Below are 15,622 nucleotides of genomic sequence, written 5' to 3' on the forward strand. Positions count from 1 at the left end.
TTTTTTCACACATATTTATTAGCCATTAATTTTATTTACACTGAATTCTTTTGTATTTGTCCATACAAAGACTGCAAAGTACATTTAGTCTAATCTTACAAATTTAGTAGCATTAACATCAAGCAAAATCTTGGAAAATTCTTATGTCTCTTTAGAAGTATCTACTGGAATTGCCACCAGAGGCAACTACATACCCAGCAATTAGAAACATTTATGCTTTTGCATACCAACATTGTCTTGCCAAAACCATATTAAAAAATAGTGACCAGTCTTGCTCATTTTTTCACATTTTACATATCTTTACTCTCTCTCTCTCTCTCTTGTATAGCTTTACAGTTTTCTTCCTGTAGCTGTATTTTAGACCCTTCTGCAGTACTGCCTATACAGTCAGTGTAAAATTGAGAAAGTACTCCTCCCCCTCTGGTATTGCAGCATTGTTTCTTTGCTTTATGCTCTGAGAATAGAATGTATGTCAGCCCACCACACTTTGGTTATACATTTACTTTATTATGTTAACAAACTATGGACCTTTGTCTGATTTGATCATTCTTTTATAAAGCTTTTGCTGTTTACTACTATTAGAAGGTATTTATACCCTCCTGCATAATTTATTTAAATTGTATGTATACTATAGCCCATCTGCTGGCTGTACTTGATGTAACTGAGGTTTTTTACTTTTAACATTTACCTGCAAAGAGATTATTAATGACATATATGCACAATTGTGATGTTTTATTACAATTAGCAAACAGTGTTGCATGTGAACATTTAACAATTATGTTTTAATAACAATAATGTTTTAGAAAAACTCAAGCCACTTGTCTGGCAATCAGTCTTGTATTTTATTATCTGGTCAATATTTCCTGTAACTATTCATCCAGTTTGGGAAGGTCTGAGCTCACATTTTAGACTCTATATACCATAGTTAACCCTTTTAGCATTTTTCCTTTAATCATCTGTTAATACGCTTGCAGTTTGATATTAGAATGCAGTTATAAAACACTTAGAAGTATTTATGATTTGCATAACTATGCATTTATACTACATAAATAGACATTATTTTACAATTAGCTTACATATTTTTTAACTTGGATTTCAGTATTTTTTTATTTAACTGCCCTGCCATTCATTTCACAAAGACTGCTTGACTAATACCATCTGTGATTTTATTATTATTATTTTTTTTAATTTAAAACTTTAACTGTTTGGTTTGGTGTTACTATACAATTATAAAAAACTGTAAAAAAATAGATATTGGCTTAACTAACATGTTTGTATTTACATTATTTACATTTGCTGCTGTTTGCCTTTCCTCTTGTACATTATAAACAGAAGTACTTTAGATGAAAAGAAAATACATGTATGTCAGTCTTGCGACTTCAGATTTTTATTGTTATTAATTATTTTCATTTGATTTTTATGCACTAGAACTGTTTTGTGTACCTTTTGACTATGCTACTAGAATGGCAGTCATAGACTCTACTTTACTGTAGTACTGATAAATGTATTGCTTTAACTGAATGAATGTTTTAAAACATTTGAGAATCATTTGTCCGTACATCAGATCCTGCTATGTATGCTTAACCATTTTAAAAACATAAACATATTATAAAATATATTTTTTGTACAGATCAGCTGTAGTTTTCTGCTCTTTTGCAATTTTTTTAAGCTCCGTTGTATACAGGAAGTCAGTCTCTGTCAGTTCAGCTAATTTATTTTCTTTATCCTGTAACTGCTGTTCAAGAGTTTCCTGTAATGTTGCATGGTCTTGCTGATATTTTTAGTAACCTGTTCTGCTGAATCTAAAACTCCTATGTACTTTTGAAAAAATGTTTGTATAACTTGTCTAAACTTTCTGAACTCATTGTGTCTGTCTTTTAGAAGTTTATTATTTTTTTTTGTAACAAGATATAGTGGAGGTTCTGTCAGTAACTTATTTGACTGTTGTTGCAACTCTGAAATAAACCTTTCACATGTGGTGATAGGACATAACTGTTTAACATCTGAATATAATGTAAGCATATTAATTTTTTCTGGTTCTTTACCATTAAAATATTTGTCTGCACAGTCTAACCTTTGAATAATGGCATGCAGTGTATTTTTATGACATTTTCCACAGAAGGCCATTTTATATGATTTACACAATAAACATTTGTTATACCACACATGGTTTGCTTTGAGATACCAGTCAAATATTGTAATCCGTTTGCATAATGCCTTACTATTAACTTGTCCTAATAAGGTTTTACATTTACTAATGTGCTGTGTATACCAACATTGCAGTTTACTCCATATTTTATCTGGTTGTTTTGCTACATTAAGAGTAAAGCTTGGCTTACACCTGCTTGAATTTTGCCTAATAACATCCATACTAAAAATGTGACACAGAAAAAGGTCTTACCACTTATTAAGAGAACAGGTGATCAAGTGTTTGTTGCAGATGGCTGGAAATTTTTCAGAGTCACTCGAGAAGCTGGTGAAACACAGCAGGCAGCAAGCTGCTGTGAAAAGTTGGTGTTCACCTTTCTTGGAGAATTTATGGCACTGTGACTTTCATGCATTACAGGCTCAGTCTGGATTCAGATGTCTGAGAAACTGTATTGCTGCAAGCTTCATAAACTGGAGTATTTCTGTTTAGGATTTACCCATATGCACAAATGTTAGTTACTGCAATTTGACTGAAGTGACCATCTGCAGGCATCATCACTCCCTCTGTTTTTGAATGCAGGTTAGGCTCGCCATTGAAAAATTAATTATCAAGGTGCTGCTTACTGTGATGGATCTGAAGTCTTTTTAAGGCACTAAGGTTTTGCTGGCTGGATTTTACTGAAATCAAAGTCTAGTTATAATTGCATTTACAGTCTGTTGCCCAAGAATATACACTGATGCAGCACCAACCTCTGTCACTTTAAGAGCAGTAACTAATAAATAACTTTTTATAACAAACCACATGGACTACCGTTACAGCTTCAGGTACTGTGCTACTTTACTTCTTAATCAGCATGGATGTTGTAAAAGATACAATATTACCTCAGACAAGCATGTTCCTACACAAATACCTCTAATATCTTATCTGCCATAGTCTCTTTATAGTGTTTTTACATCCTGTTTTTCTTCCTTGTATTCTATTTTAGACTTTGTATTGAGACATCTGTTTGAGCCACGGTGGTTCAGCGGTAGCATTGTTGTCTCACAGCAAGAGGTTCTCCTGTTCGATTCTGGGCTGGAGTGCCTTCTGTGTGGAGTTTGATTGTCCTCCCCTTGGTCGAGTGACCTTCGAAAGACATGTGTGAATGGGCGTGCCTTTGCTGAAGGTTGGGCATCGGGATGGCAACTCTGCACCATAAAAATCTACTGCCAATCATTAGTGGACCGGAAGTCTGCTGTGGTGACCCCTAACCGGGAAAAGCTGAAAAGACAAACATTGAGAGATCTGTTTGCTGATGTTTGCAAAAAAATATATGTTTTTATCCTGTAGAAAAACAATGCTGATATTGTCTTTTAAAAAACATCTTGTGCAAATGCTGACTTAATAAAAGCATATTCATTCAAACTTTCTTGCTTAACAATGTCATATGATAAAAACATGTACAGATTGTTTTCCTGTTAGTAGCATGTCCATTCTTTAAGAAAGCAGGTTAGCTTTCTTACTGACAATGTGAAATGCATACATCCTGTTTTTTACATTTTTGCTAAGTCTGTAAGAGGTCAGCTTTCTTGCTGACAGTGTAAAATGTATACATTCTTGCTGATTTTGTAAGAAATCATGTCCATTAAGTTTGTTTGTGTCTTTCAGCTTTTCCCGGTTAGGGGTCGCCACAGCGGAACTCCGGTCCGCTAATGATTGGCAGTAGATTTTTACATGCTGGCTTGCCAGGCCTAATGCACAACCTTCAATGAAGGAACGCCCATTCATGCATGTCGCCACAAAGCATGTCCATTAAGTAAATTTCTTATTTTTGAAGGCACAGTCATTTAGTATGGATGCTAATAACATATTGCTAAACTCTATTTCTACATTTAAGCAAGCTTTATTTTATACCTTATTTATTTTGCATATTTGTAGCAGAATTACTTTTAACCTTAATACATTGTTGAGCATACTCTTACAGTGAGGAAAGGGCACTGGGGTAGAATCAGTGATTGCAAAGTCATCCACAGTGAAACAGTCAGCTCACAGCATAAACCACTGGTTGCCACAATCAGCTGCAAGCTGTGGTCAGAAAAGGATCTAAGGTCAACAGAAAGCAGGCTGAAGTTGACTGGAGAGAAAGCACAACAGTTCAAGGAATTACTCAGGGTTCCAGCATGTCAAGAAGAGGAAATAGGTGGAGTTGAGGAATAATGTCAGTGCCTCAATGCAGCATGTGTAAGGGCTACTGAACAGATATGCGGTTGAGCCAGGTATGGAAATAAGGAACATAAGGTAATAAGGTAACCTGGTGGTGGAATGCAGAAGTCCAGGAAGTCATCAAAAGAAAGAATGACTGCTGGAAAAAATGGGAGATAGAAAAGACAGACCAGACTAGGAAGGAATACTGGTTGCCTAACAAAGAGGCTAGGAGAGGAGTTGCAATAGCAAAGCACAAGGCATCAGAGGCACTATACCAACTTCTGGAAAGTGACTCAGTGTACAGCATAAAGAAACTCTTAGTTTGCAAGGGAGTGACAGATAAAGAAGATATTCAAACACCTTTCATAAGGGATGCCAGCAACATCCTGCACACTAGTCCACAGGACATCAGAGGCAGATAGAAGTACTTCCAGTAGCGTCTGAATTAAGAACCCCCCACAGAAGCTGTATTCCTCAGACACAGCCTACAGTGAGAGAAGAGAAGGAACCCACTATAGAAAAAAGTAAGAACACCACTAAGGAAAATGAGGTCAGGGAAAGCAGCAGGCTCAGATGAAGTCACAGCAGATATGATAAAGATATTGGGTGAGATAGGGGAGAAGAGCTCCTGAAGTTATTCATAGCAGTATGGAAAGAAAGGCATATCCCAGATGACTGGAGAATAAGCATACTAGTGCCAGTGTTCATGAACAAAGGGGGCATTCACAACTGTATGCAGTATAGAGGTATCAAACTCCTATCACACTGCATGAAAGTTCTGGAGAGGGTGATTGATAAATACACAGAGTAGTAGAAAGTAAGATGGGAAAGGAGCAATTTGGATTCAGATCAGGATGCAGCATAATCGACCCAATTTTTGTAGTGAGACAGATACCTGAGAATAAGCTAGAAATAAGGAAAGAGTCCAACTGGGCATTCCTAGACTTGGACAAGGCATAGGACAAGGTCCCAAGAAAGCTGATTAGGGCAATCCTGCAGTGGTTTAAAGTCCCAGACACACTGGTAGAACTAGTGCAAGCTATATACAAAGACCCAATGAGTCAAGTACGAACGGTGCTTGGTCTTACAAGGGCATTTTCAGTTGAAGTGGGTGTGCACTAATGTTCAGCTGTGAGCCCGCTGCTGTTCATACTAGTGATGGACTACATTAAAAAACAGGTTGGAGGGGACAGATCAACAAAGTTGCTGTATGCAGATGATGTGGCATTACAGGCAGACTCTGAGCAAGAACTTCAGCAAAGGGTAGGGAATGGATACTAGTGATGGACTACATTAACAAACAGGTTGGAGGTGAAAGATCAACAAAGTTGCTGTATGCAGATGATGTGGCATTACAGGCAGACTCTGAGCAAGAACTTCAGCAAAGGGTAGGGAATGGAATGCAAAACTGAAGCCACATGGGATGAAACTGAGTGCGGATAAGGCAGTTGTAATGGCAGCAAATGGGGAAAATCAGAAGAAGCTGAGAATTGAGAGAGAAGGAAAAATAGTGGAAGAGGTTAACAGCTTCAGGTATCTGGGAGGGGTGGTTGAGGAAAAGAGACGTCTGAATGAGGAGGTCAAAGCTAGAATCTGAGTGGCTGCAGCCAACTGGCAGAGAGTGTCAGGTGTAGTGTATGGCAGAAGAATGCCAAAGAAGCTTAAAAATAAGGTATACAAACAGTGGTGCAGCCAGTACTACTGTATAGTACAGAAACTTGGAAAGTAATAGGCAGTGAAGTTGCGGAAGCTAGAAGTGATGGAAATGAAGTGCCTGAGATGGGTGGTAGGATGCACACTGTGGGATGGATGAAGGAATGAGGACTTAAGAGCAGAAGCCAAAGTAGCTCCAATTGCAGAAATGGTAAAAGAGAACAGATTATGGTGGTTCAGGCACATATGCAGGAAAGCAGAAGACAAGACAATCTGGTGAAGATAATTTGGGACAGACAGGAAGAAGGCAAGAGGAAACAAAGGTGTCCAGCAAAGAGGTGGCTGTATTGTGTGAGAGAAAACCTGCAACAATTAAGCATGACAGTCAAAGAATGTAGGAGAATGGCATTGAATAGGAAGACAGCAACAAGTGACATGACACCCCAACCCCATGTAGAAAATGGGAAAAAGGGGGGTCATGATGATGATGTAGATCATGTGGCTTAAGTCCATCCTTTGTGTAAGGAACCTCTGTGGACACTTCAGTTTTTGCAAGTGCCTGGAAAGGTACATACCAAAGGAGGCACTGTACTGTATGATGGGCCTAATGAGAGTTGATTAAAGTGGGACAATGATCTCTCTGGAGCTAGATACTATCTCTTTATTTATAAGTTGCACAATATAGAAGAACTTCCTCACAACAGTAGATGTGTGGATCAAAAGCTAGGTCACTGTCAACATAACTGCCTAAATCTCTGACTACAGGGTCTACTCTTCGGGGAGCATTGTTAACATGATATTTCACAGGTGTGATTCCAAAAGACACAATAATTCACCTTTTGGCATTTTTTGTCCACGACTCAAACATCAGTTTATTTGTTTGGGACAGGCCATCCAGTAGGAACATTCAGTCTTTGGGGATTCATTGTTTGCTCCTGGCTTGCAGTTATCTGCAAATATGATCAACCATAGGAGCTTGACATTTGCTTTGACTTCTGAGAAGTAAATACCAAATAAGAGCAGCCTCCAGTACACAGCCCTATGGAACCCCACTCATGACAGGTATATCTGATGTCCTTTTTATTCTTCCTCACTTATGGGTTACAGATCCGATCATCAGATCCGGCTCGGCCGCATACTGTAGCCTTCGGATCCAACTCTCGAGCCCCTTTCTCTACCCATAATGCCCAACCCAATCCCCATTGCCTCATATCTCATTTGCTGCTATCATGGTTAGACTCAGGTTCTGCTCTCGAGCATTTCTGAGAACGTTTTCATTTGATATTATCGCCTAAAATTTTTATAAACTTTCAGCTTTTTCCTTAATACCTCCCTCTTAGCTGTCGCTGGTGTTAGGAATATCTTAGCCATTTAATGCTAATCTTTTTCCTGCTAATGTTTTAGTAATCTTTTGTACCATTTTCAGTACTTTCTTTACCTAATTTTTAATAAGGTATTTCTCCTTATTACCATAGTTGGTAACCTTGTCCTTTTTCTTTATTTTTCTCTGCTAAAAACATCTTTATTGTTGTATACTCTTTAGTTTAACTGTTAGTTTTTCCTAGCTATCATATCTGACAAACCTACGGGTTTTAAAAAATGCACTTCTTGTGGGCATAAGATCCCAAACTTGGATGCCCACAAGAAGTGCATTTAGGGTTCCTATTAGAACCTCAAACGCTTGAAATGTTGAACGTCATATGGTCGACACTATATAATCGACATTTCAAGTATTCGAAGGTTAAGTATAATGGCACCGTTCAGTGAAGAATGGGAGAATTTCCCTTTTCTGCACTGAAGTGCGCTCTTGGAGTTGGTATATTTAAGTAGGGGGGCTGTGGGGGCCCAGCCTCCCACGTGGTGGGTGCAAGGGGGGGCTTGCCCCCCTGCCTGCACCATTAAGGTAAGTTTTTTTTTGTTTTTTATTATATATTTGAACTTTTGAAATTCGATCATATGATGTCGAACATATGGGATTCAAAATTTCGAAAGTTTGATTATATAATATAGACCCTACATTTATTGCCTTACTCTCGACCATTTAAATATGACCTGTACAGTCTGCTGTACTTTTAATCCTAGAGCTTCGTCTGACAGGTGTAACAAGCTCACACTGAAAGGTTTATTTCCTGCTACTTCATCTTCTGAGGCTCAAACCCCTTCAAAATCCAGTAAAGTAGCTTCTTTAGAGCCCAAGAAGAGGTCTCTGCTGAAGTCTCCAGGTGTTCGTTGGAGCCTAGGGAAAAAGTAAAAGAAATTATGGATCTGACATCTTCGGATCTGAAATTTCTTAGCCTACCCTTGGATCAGAAACCATCCTCAGATCCAAAGGTTTCGGCTTCAATACTCATCTGTCCTTCACCAATGACATTCACTCTGGATCCTAAGTCTTTGGATCCAAAGCCAGTTACGTCTCGTAGGAGCCGTATTCCTGAATACATGGTAGAGCCTATTTCATCCTCCTTGCCTGTGCAATTAAGGCTCCAAAGAAACATTTCAGGCCCCCTTCCATAGCATTTTCTAGGTACTTCAGAAGTTTATCAGACGTGGATGTGTATAGGATGATGCAAAAATTTCATAGAGCTCAGATTCAATCCTGCCATCTCCATCCCCTACCAGATTCGTAAGTGTACACTCAAAGTCCATTCTATTTCCTTCTCCATTCCAACCTGTGGTTTTGGAGTCCCAGATCCAAACACCCCAAGAGGTTCAGTATTGGATCAGAAGAAAACTTCCTCCTCCACTCCAACTGTTTCTTGATGGTTCTACTCCGATACCCTCAGATCAGAAGGATCTCGGAGACAAAGTGTCAGTGATGGGTCCAACGGGGGTAGGGTCAGCTCCAATGTTGTTAGGTCCAACCCTTCCCCTTGGAGCTTTAGCCCTAGACAGTTCAGATCCAATTCTCCCCTCGAGGCTTGGATCTGAGGAGGTAGCCATGATCTAATTTCCTTGGAAGCCTCAGCTTTGCGGGAGAGGGTCGGGGCTACTCCTGGTCCTTCAGCCTTTGAGGTGGAGGAAAGGACTTTTTCTCTCCAGAGCAAACTATCTTCTCATATTTCATATCCTACCCCTTTACTCTAATTGGTTCTGAGCTCAGAGTCAGTCAGCCCTATTCCACAGGGACAAAAAGTTCCAATGTGCCTCGAGCCAGTTCCAGCAGAGGAATTTCGCCTTTCTTCCAACACCTGTCCAGAACAACCCACAGAAGAGGTCCCTGGAAGAGAACATGTAAAAGGAGATACATAGACTCCCACTTGGAGCCACTCATGGAAGACACTCACACTGTGAGATTAACCTTTTAGATGATTGTTTCCACAGGGAAGAGAATGGAAGTTACAACACTAGTCTGTTTAGGAAAGGATGTTGAAGGAATAACATCCTTCACAGAATGAGCATACATCCTGCACATACCTATAAGAATGCCATGAAAGGCCAATTTATGAGAGCCTCTGGGCTGCACAGTAAAGAATTTGAAGTTCCTTGTGTTTTGGATAGACACTTTCTTCCAATTTTAATTACAGGGGATATAGAGCTTGTGATATAGACAGGTTTCTCTCTAAAGTATCTGACCTTAGAACAACAAGGGCTAAGCCCTATTTTTCTAAGAGAAGTATAAGTGAATCCAGACATTCCATCGATCAGTCAGTAAACAGAGATAAAACGTGGATTGCATTGAAATATTCTAGTAACATCAATATGGTCTGTGATGTGATTAAGAGGCATTGGTCTATTTTAAGGACAGATGACACCATTGGTCAGACTGTTGATTTCCCTCTGTTTTGCTTCAGAAATTCTCTATCTCTAAAGAGGCAGCTTTGTTATGGTCCAAGATGTAAGGAACCATCCGTACATAACGAGGGCAGGAACATTTTCCTGCTGTATGTGCAGTGCTGGCAGCTGTATATCTGAGAATAAATGATCTGATGTTGTCAATCTTCATGTAATCCTTAACTGTGGGCTCGGTTCCAAGCCTCGGAACCGACTCGGCAATTTACTTCAGCTCGCACCTTCCAAACTGTCGAGCTAGGCTCTACCCATAATGCTCCTGTCTAAATTACCTCAGATCTTGTTTGCCTCTTCATGTGTCAGACACGTACAACTGCTCTCGAGCTTTGGCTTTTGATTAAAGTAAGTTTTTTCCTTGCTATCTTATATATCTTAAAACTATCTTCCTATTACTTAATCTTCTACTCACTCCTCTCACTTTTATCTTGTTAGTGTTTTTCTTTTTCTACCTCTTATTACAATAGTTGGTAGTTTTCTCTTGCGTAACATTGTTGGTACTCTTTACTACCCATTAGGTATTTCTTGAATACCATAGTTTGTATTTTCCTTCTCTTTTCTTTTAAGAAAAACAATCTCTTCTCCTGTTATTTTTCTTAATGGAGTGTATGTGGTTTCTTGTCTCTTGTTCTAATAGCTGAAAAATCAGACATTCCTTCTAAGCCTTCTAAGTGCACTTCTGGATTTAAAAGATGCAGGAAGTGTGATAGGAAAATGCCCAATTCTGATGGGCATGTGTCCTGTGTGTACTGTCTGGGATTAGTACATTTACAAGAGAACTGCTCTATTTGTCATGGTTTCTCTGCCATAACGCTCACTGAGTGGAGAAACAAACTTATCTTGAAAGGTTTACTAGAAGGGGATTTTGAAGAGGTCATTTCTGGGTCCAGGACTGAAGCCAGTTCATCCTTCTTTTCCTCCTCTTCTTCTAAGCATAAAAAGAGATCTTACTCAGTACCTCCTTGGAACTGCCTAAAACAGTATTAAAACAGCCTTCGGTGTTAAAAGTTCTCTCGGCACCGAAAGGCAGAAAGGACTCGGCACCTACTAAATCCTCAAATTCAGCTCCAACTGTCTCGGCACCAGAAAGTGTATCGGTACTGGAGCATTCAGATTTGCCTCCCTTACCAAGGTGCAGATACATACTCCCCTTCAGCTGACCCATTCAAGGACCATCCACCAAGCCCCTTTGTCGAATTGAGACCCCCCCAGGTCTCCTTCGACTTCGTCTGTTCGAACTACTAAGAGTCTATTGGAATCAGACATCATGAGACTGATGGATCAGCTCCTGATGGCAAGAGGATTATCTTCGGTAACCAGACAAGTCGGCACCGGGAGCAGTCCTATTATGACACCACCTCATCTTCATCCTCCAACTCCTATTGAGTCATTGGAGCCCACAGCACCGACCCACCCAGCTCTGACTGTCTCAGTTCCGGCAAGACTCTCATCTCCGGAACCGAGGATTGCCTTGAACTCTTCTGTTTTTTTTTTTTGGAACCGGAGACCTCTTGGGGTTGAGATTTTGTGAACGGTTCCGAGGGCATGGATGGACTTCATTAATTTCAATAATTTCGGAGCCTTACATGACCCTCAGTGCTTTGGCTTTCATTGTATCGACGCGGTTTTAGGTTTGCGGGTCACTTCCTTGGTGCGGGGTGGGACGACAGTTCTGAAGGAGTCTATTTCAGTTTCAGACTCCCATCCCTCTATAGGGGGGCAGCCATCTGAATCATTGAGAAGGCCTTGTCCATTGTGGACTCCCAGTCTCTGCCATCCCTGTCGGGCCAACCTTCTACTTCCCCTCGACCAGAGCTTCCATCAGTTTTATCCCTAGGACAGAGGGCACCAAAGTCCCAGGAAAGACCCACCTTGGTGGTTTCCTGTTTGGAAACTCCCCCGGAACATCCTCCCGAGGAAGTACCTGCGAAGAAAAATTGCAAGAGGAAGCACTTAGACTCCCTGGAGGAGTCCTTTACTGAGAATACTGACTTTGATGAAGGGGAAGGTTCTCCAAGGTCACCCCTAATGATGTTTCCTTCAGGAACATCCTGGAAATCTTGAAACAGAGGGGTGGCTGGTCTTCCCAACAGCCTTCTTCAGAGGAATCGGTATACCTGGAGGCTTTTCATGCCTAACCGTCTGCCTCTTGAATCTCTCTGCCTGCTGATGAGCTCATTAAACTTATCACGTACTGGGCGAGGAAGATGCCTGACTCCACCAAACCAATCTGCAAGAGACCTGACCGGATCCTTTCTGCCCCCAAAGAAAAGTAACTTTGGCCCAAGGGCATACCAGTAGATTCCATGGTGATAGCACCAGCCACAAAGAAGGAACTTGCTGAGGAAAGTCCTATTATCCATCCTCCTAACAAGGAGTCTAGGACTATGGATAGGTTCAGGAAGTGCATTTATGCTTCCTCGACCTTTGCTCTTAGGTTTTTGAACTACATGGTGCATTTTACTAGGCTACAGAGGGATCTGATCAAAGAGCTCTTGGATATTCTCTCAGGAGCAGTAGCTGAAGAGGTTCATAGGTAGGTACTAGGCTATCGGCCCAAGGGCCTAAGTAAGCCTAGCCAACAAGGTTCCCTGGCTTATGCCATCCAAGAAAGTTATTTTTCTGTGCCACTGTCAAGCAGAGCCACAGAAGTGATCCCCAGGGTGTATTTCCTATTTCCCATCCACTCATCAAGATTTTTCTTGAAGAGTGCTAATGAGGAACTTTGCTTGACATAGATGGGTAGCTTGTTTCAGAGTATGGGAAGTCTCTGGGACAGGAATCTATCCCTCCAGCATGTCCTGTTTATTGTGGTGACAAGGTTTAGGTCCCTAGGGCGTGTAACTCGGAGGAATTGGAATTTCTTTAGGTGTAGCATGTCTAACAGCTCTGGGTTTGACATAGCTTTATATGTTAGGTGAGACAAAGTTACTTCTCAGCTCCCAGCCTTGAAGCAGTTTCTAACTCTTCCATGAGGCTGATTGCCCACACAGTCAAAGGGTCAACAAGGGCAGTGTGTTCGGGCATCACCATTAGAAAGCACACCTGGGTCTGTTTGTGTGACTTTGCGGAGCCATTTAAATTGCTATTCATCAATGCTTCATTTGACGGGTCATCCCTACATGGTCCTAAGGTAAAAGACACACTGGCCAGATGTGAGAAGGATGGGAAGACTCTGTCATAGGCATATCCTTCTCCACTCCTCAACGGCCCAATTCCAGGAACCAGAAAAGTTGGAGGTTATGGTTTACGAAATCCCAAGGGCCTTTCCAAGACTCATGTTGCAAAGACTTCCCCCGAGGTAGAGGAGGAAATAATAATGGAAGACGCCACCCTAGAGGCAGAAGTGGCCCACAGAACCAAGGGTTCAGAGATTCTTTCTCTGATACCTCCTACCAGCACTCCTGTATGGGGGCTCAATTGCCTTCCTCTGGAGGCAGTCGAGGGACGATTATCCCTGCACCAACATGCCTGGCAACTGATAACATTGGACAAATGAGTGCAGGGAATCATTTCCAGAGGTTACAATATTCCATTTTTTTCAAGTCCAAAATCCCCGAGAAGACTCTCAGATGTTCCACCCAGTCACAGAGAAGCAGCAGTAGTAGAAATTAAAAAACTGCTCGAGAAAAGAGTCATCCAAAAAGTCCCACCAAACTAAATAAGATCCGGGTTTTACTCAAGATTCCTTTTAGTGCCCAAAAAAAATGAGACTGGAGACCGATTTTGGATCTCAGCCAGTTCAACAAGGCAGTTCAACAAACCCAATTTTGGATGGTCTTGGTGCAGTCTATACTTCCATTCATGGAAAAAGATGACTGAATGTACTCTATAGATCTTCAGGATGCATATTACCACATAAAAATGGACAAACGCTCCAGGAGATTCCTGTGCTTCTGGCTGGGAGCCAGTCATTTCCAGTTCAGGGCACTCCCTTTGGACTCACCTTAGCCCCCAGGGTGTTCACCAAATGCATTGCAGTGGTAGCAGCTCATCTGAAGCTGCAAGGATTTTGAGTCTTTCCATACCTTGATGACTGGCTCCTTACCACTACTACCAGGCATCAGATAGAATGGGCAAGAGATTACACTCTGCATCTTTGTACATATCTAGGCATCTCAATAAACTATGAAAAGTAAAATTTACAACCTTCACAACATCTAGAATTCATCAGAGCTCTGTTGGATACAGTTACAGGTCTTCCTTCTCTCCCATTAGAAAGACAGGTTTGGTTTCCCTTCCTTTGGCCTCACCTTCTCCAGAAACCATGGATGCCGGACCCAGCTCCAGATCTGCTGTCTCATCCAGAGAGAATGGTTCATCCGAATCTCCATTATCTCAAGCTCACTGCATGGCTTCTCCAATTTCCATGATTGCCAAGCATTCTTCCCTTTCCTCTCTCATCGACCAAATCATTGTGGCCCATCTCAAGCCTTCTGCTAAGAAACTGTATCAGAGTAAATGGGAATATTTGCATAATGAGCTCTCAAAAATGAACTTGACCCGTATACAATCCCTGTTCATAAAGTTTTGGACTTTTTAGCTAACCTCTATAAAACTGGTTCTTCGGCCTCTATGATTAAAGTCCATCTAGCTGTAATTTTTAATTTCCATATGGGTTTAGAAGGGTCATCCGTGATGTCACATAAACTTTGTAACGCCTTTTTAAAGTGAGCCCTAATGTTAAGACCTCCTTTTAAAGAGGCCATTGCTCCATGGAATTTAACACTAGTTGTTCTATCCCTTACTCTTTCCCCTTTCAAACCATCAGCTACATGCGACTTAAAGTTTCTGACTTGGAAAACTTTATTCTTAGTGGCCATCACATCTGCCAGAAGAGTACCTGAAATTCAGGCCTTGTCCTGCAAACCACCCTACATAATATTTCACAAAGACCAGGTCTCCCTTAGGACCAATCCAGTCTTTTTACTGAAGGTAGTCTCAGAATCTAATATCAATCAAACACTGCAACCACTGGTCTATTTTCCTAATTTCTTCAGTAAAGGGGAGTATTCCCTACATTTATTAGACGTCCACAGACAACTAAGATTTTATCTTCACAGAATAAAGGATTTCAGAAAATCTCACCAACTATTTATTGCCTTTTCCTCACTTTCTTTAGGTAACCCAGTTACCAAGGTTACCTTAGCTAAATATCTCAGAAATTGTATTACGTTTATCTGTTATTCAAAAGGACTTGACCTCCCACAGCCAGTGAAAGCCCACTCAACTAGAGCTGTGGCAACTTCTTCAGTTTTACATGCCAGAGCTTCTTTAGATGACATTTGTGCAGCAACCACATGGTCGTCTCCTCATACCTTTATCACTCATTACAAATTGGATCAGGTCTCTAGGGGGAAGGGCATCATTTGGTTCGATGGTGCTTAGGAGTATTCTTCTGTGAGACCTACCAAGATTCAGGTAGCTGGAGTCTTTGTCCCACAGTCAAGGATTATGTGAAGATTGACAACATCAGATAAAGAAGTGATGTCTTACCATAACATTCCATCTGTGTTGCCGATCTTCACTAATCTTTGACATTCCCTCCCCCCTTCCCACAGCCTCAGACTCTTAGTGGATCGAATTATCCCAGGACTGGCTTCATAATAGGGACACACATCTGGTCTCATCTTCTTATTTACCATTTGTCTGCCGCTATTTTAGGCAAACTCGATCCGACGTAATTTAGAGAGTAGCATTATGGGTAGAGCCTGGCTTGAGAGTTTGGAAAGCGCAAGCTGGAGTCAACGGCTGAGTTGGTTCCGAGGCTTGGAACCGAGCCCACAATCAAGGATTAGTGAAGATCGATAACACAGATAGAACGTTATGGTAAGACATAACTTCATTTTT

The sequence above is a fragment of the Protopterus annectens genome, chromosome 12.part0 (genome assembly GCF_019279795.1).
Source record: "Protopterus annectens isolate FY-2018-M chromosome 12.part0, PAN1.0, whole genome shotgun sequence".
Classification (NCBI taxonomy): domain Eukaryota; kingdom Metazoa; phylum Chordata; order Ceratodontiformes; family Protopteridae; genus Protopterus; species Protopterus annectens.